This window comes from Symphalangus syndactylus, chromosome 13, assembly GCF_028878055.3.
Source record: "Symphalangus syndactylus isolate Jambi chromosome 13, NHGRI_mSymSyn1-v2.1_pri, whole genome shotgun sequence".
NCBI lineage: Eukaryota > Metazoa > Chordata > Mammalia > Primates > Hylobatidae > Symphalangus > Symphalangus syndactylus.
In genome coordinates, this window is record NC_072435.2 from 44,015,854 (window position 1) to 44,021,086 (window position 5,233).

Sequence of the window (5,233 nt, forward strand, 5' to 3'; positions counted from 1 at the left end):
GCGATGTTTCTCAGGGCTGCTGTGAGTGGGATTGGGGCGGTGTGGGAACCTAAAGTGGGAGAGATTAAGCTGAAGGAAGATTTTGTGGTAAGGGGTGATGTTGTGGGACTGTTAGAAGAAACATTTGTCATTTAGAATTATTGGTGATGGCCTGGATACGGTTTTGTATGAATTGAGTAGAGATGTCCCATACTTGTGGGTTAAGGTAGGGGAATACGAGAGGAAGACGCGAAGGAGGCTTTGGGTTAGGGAGAAAGGCGGCAATGAGATGTGGCTGTAGTCCAGGAATAGTCAGGGAAGCAGATAATTTGGTTAAAATATTTCGGCCTAATAAGGGAACTGGGCAGGTGGGGATTACTAAAAAAGAGTGCATAAAAGAGTGTTGTCCAAGTTGGCACCAGAGTGGGGGAGTTTTCAGGGGCTTTGAAGCTTGGCCGTCAAAACCCACAACAGTTATTGGGGCGAGGGAAACAGGCCGTTGAAAAGAAGGCAACGTGGAGTGGGTAGCCCCCCGTATCGATTAAACGGGATGGACTTACCCTCCACTGTGAGAGTTACCCGAAGCTCGGCGTCCATGATGGTCCAGGGGCTTCCGAGGCGATCAGGCAGCATCCATCTTCAGTCGCTAAGCCAAGCAGATCTGAGAAGGAGTCAGTCAGAGAGCCTTGGGCCAGAGCTTTAGGGGCTCTAGGAGTGGCTGCTAGGCGAGCTGGGCAGTCTACCTTCCAGTGGGTCCCTGCAAAGATGGGACATGGCTTGAGGGGAATCCCAGGCTGTGGGCATTCCTTGGCCCAGTGGCCAGATTTCTGGCACTTGAAGCAAGATCCTGATGGAGGAAGTCTTGTAGGAACGCTTGACTGCTGCGGCTTAGGCATGTGCGGCTTAGGCATTTTGAAGTTCTTGTATGCTGGAGGTGTGGCTGGGTTTTGTCTCACAGCAGAGGCAAGTAATTATAACTCAGAAATGCGTTGCCATCTGGCTGCTTCCTCTCTATTATTGTGTACCTTGAAGGTGAGGTTGATTAATTCCTGTTGTGGGGTTTGAGGGCCACATTCTAATTTTTGAAGTTTTTTCCTAATGTCAGGAGTGGATTGGGTGATAAAATGCATATTAAGAATAAGGCAGCCTTAGGCCGGGCGCGGTGGCTCACGCTTGTAATCCCAGCACTTTGGGAGGACGAGGCGGGTGGATCACGAGGTCAGGAGATCGAGACCACGGTGAAACCCTGTCTCTACTAAAAAATACAAAAAAAATTAGCCGGGCGTGGTGGCGGGCGCCTGTAGTCCCAGCTACTCGGAGAGGCTGAGGCAGGAGAATGGCGTGAACCCGGGAGGCGGAGCTTGCAGTGAGCCGAGATTGCGCCACTGCACTCCAGCCTGGGCGACACAGCAAGACTCCGTCTCAAAAAAAAAAAAAAAAAAAGAATAAGGCAGCCTTCTGGCCCTTCTGGGTCTAGGGCGGAATAGCATCTAAGGGTTGCCGCTAAGCAAGCCATGAACTGGACTGGGTTTTCATCTTTACCTTGGGTAGTTTCTTTAAGCTTGTCATAATTAACAGCTTTGTAAGCTGCCTTTTTAAGCCCTTCAACTAGGCAGGAAATCATGTAATCTCAACTAGGTATACCTGGGGAATTTGCCTGGTAGTTCCATTGGGGATCCTCTTGGGGAACTGCTCTAATGCCTTCCTGGAGGTCTGGCTCGTGAAGCCAGTGGTTATCAGCGTGAGATTGGGCTAGAGAAAAAATTCTTTCCTGTTCATCTGGGGAGAGGGTAGAAGTCAGGATGACATTTAAGTCACTCCAGGTTAAATTGTAGGACAGAGTTAGATATTGGAATTCCTGTATATATTTAGTGGGGTCTGATGAGAAAGAGCCTAAATGCTGACTGATCTGAGAGAGGTCTGATAAAGAAAAAGGTACATGTACCCTGACTATGCCTTCAGCTCCAGCCACCTCTCTAAGAGGAAATTGAGGAGGGGAAAGGTCAGATGGGTCTGTAGAAAAGGAAGACTGGAAAGACTCAGTGATGCTTGGGGTTGGGACTGAGGGGACAGGCGGGAGGGAAAGAAGGAGGATTTGGGAGGAATCGCATTGAGAACAGAGACTAGGGAGGGAATGAAGTGTGAAAAATGCCTGGACGTAAAGCACCTCAGACCATTTGCCCATTTTTTGACAAAAATGATTTAGGTCCTGTAGGATGGAGAAATCGAAAGTGCCATTTTCTGGCCATTTAGAGCCATTGTCAAGTTTGTACTGGGGCCAAGCGGTGTTGCAGAAGAAAATAAGGCATTTAGGTTTTAGGTCAGGTGTGAGTTGAAGAGGTTTTAAGTTCTTGAGAACACAGGCTAAGGGAGAAGGAGGAATGGAGGGTGGAAGGTTGCCCATAGTGAAGGAGGCAAGCCCAGAAAAAAGAGAGAGTAGAGACATGGAGGGAAGGGGTTCGGGGGTTCTTACCCTCCAGAAAAGCAGGAAAGGGGTCGGGGCATGGAAATGAGGGGTTGGGGTGCAGAGATAAGAGGTTGGGGTGTGGCAATAAGGGATTGGGGTGCAGAGATAAGAGGTCGGGGTACTTGCCCCTTCCCTAGAAAAGCGGGACTTGCCACTAAGGGTGAAGGAGAAGGGGTTGGGGGTTTCTTGCCCCCCAGAAGGGTGGAGAAGGGGTAGAGACATGGAGAGAAGGGGTTGGGGTACTTGCCTTTCCCCCAGAAAAGCGGGACTTGCCACTAAGGGTGAAGGACCAAGGCAGGCGTCCATGTGTGGTCTGACACCTCTGAAATGTGGTTGAATAATCAGAGAGGCATCCCCGCAATGATTAAACACCAAGGGAAGGCTGCTTTCCCAGTCTGTGACTGGCGCTGGAGTTTTGGGTCCACGGATAAAACGTGTCTCCTTTGTCTCTACCAGAAAATGAAAGGAATTGAAATTAAGAGAAGGGAGAGATTGAAGTGTGGCGCCAAGATTGAAAGGAGAAAGAGGTTGAGGGATAGTGAGGGAGGTTGGAGAAAAGAGTAAAAAGAGGCCGCTTACCGGATTTGAAATTGGTGAGAGTTTCTTGGGCTGGTCCGTCTGAGGACCTGAGGTTGTAGGTGGATCTTTCTCATGGAGCAAAGAACAGGAGGACAGGGGATCTCCCAAGGGAGGTCCCCCAATCCAAGTCATGGCACCAAATTTCATGCGCGACCGTGTGAAGAGAAACAGCTTTGTGCGAGCAACAAAGCTGTTTATTTCACCTGGGTGCAGGCAGGCTGAGTCCGAAAAGACAGTCAGCAAAGGGTGGTGGGATTATCATTAGTTCTTATAGGTTTGAGGATAGGTGGTGGAGTTAGGAGCAATGTTTTGTGGGCAGCGGGTGGAGCTCACAAAGTACATTCTCAAGGGTGGGGAGAATTACAAAGAACCTTCTTAAGGGTGGGGAAAATTATAAAGAACCTTCTTAAGGGTGGAGGAGATCACGAAGTACATTGATCAGTGAGGGTGGGGCAGAAACAAATCACAATGGTGGAATGTCATCAGTTAAGGCTATTTTCACTTCTTTTGTGGTGGAATGTCATCAGTTAAGGCAGGGCAGGGCATTTTCAATTCTTTTGTGATACTTTGGTTACTTCAGGCCACCTGGGCATATATGTGCAAGTCACAGGGGATGCGATGGCTTGGCTTTCAGGGTTTCACCATGTTGGCCTGGATGGTGTCGATTTCCTGACCTCATGATCTGCCCGCCTCGGCCCCGCAAAGTGCTAGGATTACAGGCTTGAGCCACCGCGCCTGGCCTTGATTTTTATTTATTTATTTGTTTATTTATTTGTTTTTTGAGACGGAATCTCTCTCTGTCGCCCAGGCTGGAGTGAAGTGGCGCGATCTCGGCTCACTGCAACCTTCGCCTCCTGGGCTCAAGCGATTTTCCCCCTCAGCCTCCCAAGTAGCTGGGATTACAGGCGCCCGCCACTACGCCCAGCTAATTTTTGTATTTTTAGTAGAGATGGGGTTTCACCATGTTGGCCAGACTGGTCTTGAATGGATCTCAAGAGACCCATCCACCTCGACCCCCCAAAGTGCTGGGATTACAGGCGTGAGACACCGCGCCCCCCCGGATCTCCCCTTTTCCAACCGGGTTTCCAGGAGGATGCCTGACCAGGGTGGAAGGAGAAAGAACTTGGTGCCCAACCCACTCTCCTGGCGAGGGAAGGAGGTACACGCCAGCAGGCAACAGGTGCCTGTGTAGCCGCCGCAGTATCACAGCCCCATGGGGAGGGACAGGCCCAGCCTGCACAGCGGAGAGGGAGCGAGAGGACTGTCCGGGGGTTACATGGGGACGGGTGGAGAAACGCTGGACCCAGCAGGAGCGGCCAGTGCAGGGTAGGCCAGAGGGGGCCACCAGGGGGCAGCAGAGGCTGGCGAGAAGCACTCGAAAGCACCTTTTTTTTTTTTTTTTTTTTTTTTTTTTTTGGAGACGGGGTCTTACTGTGCTGCCCAGCCCAGGCTGGAGTGCCCTGCAGTTCTCGACCACAGCTCGTTGCAGCCTCGACCTTCCACGCTCAAGCGATCCTCCCACTTCAGCCTCCTGAGTAGCTGGGATTACAGGCATGTGCCACCACGCCTCACTAATTTTTGTATTTTTCGTACAGACAGGGTCTCACTATGTTGCTCAGGGTAGTCTCAAATTCTGGGACTCAAATGATCCTCCCACTTCAGCCTCCCAAAGTGCTGGGATTACAGGCATAAGCCATCACGCCTGGCCTCTGACGCTGTTTCATTCAACCCCCAGGATTTCAGATTCCACCAGCTTATGGAGAAGGGAAGCAAGTTTGAGATGCGTGGTCGCCCAGAAAGTTGGAGGCTGAGCTGAGACTTGAACCCAGAGACCAGAACCTCCAGAAGTCAAAGTCCTTCTGGGTCCCCCAGAGAAGGGCCCTGAGATGACAGCTCCTTGGTTCTCATGGTAGCGTGACCCCTCGCAGTAGACTTTCTCCCACGCCCAACCTTGGTTTCCTCATCTATATGATAGGGACAAGCCAGACCCTACCTCCCTGGTGGTCATGGTCTCCACTTATTCGGGTTCATAACCTTAAAAGCCCCCTGCACCACCTCAGTGATCCATTTATGCCTGGCACAGGGCCAACTCTCAGGGCATATCTGCAAAGGAACCAATGAATGAATGAATGGAGAAATGAATAAAGGAATAAATGAATGAGGCACTTATCATGTACCAGGCTTTTGTTACCACGTCCCATTTATTCC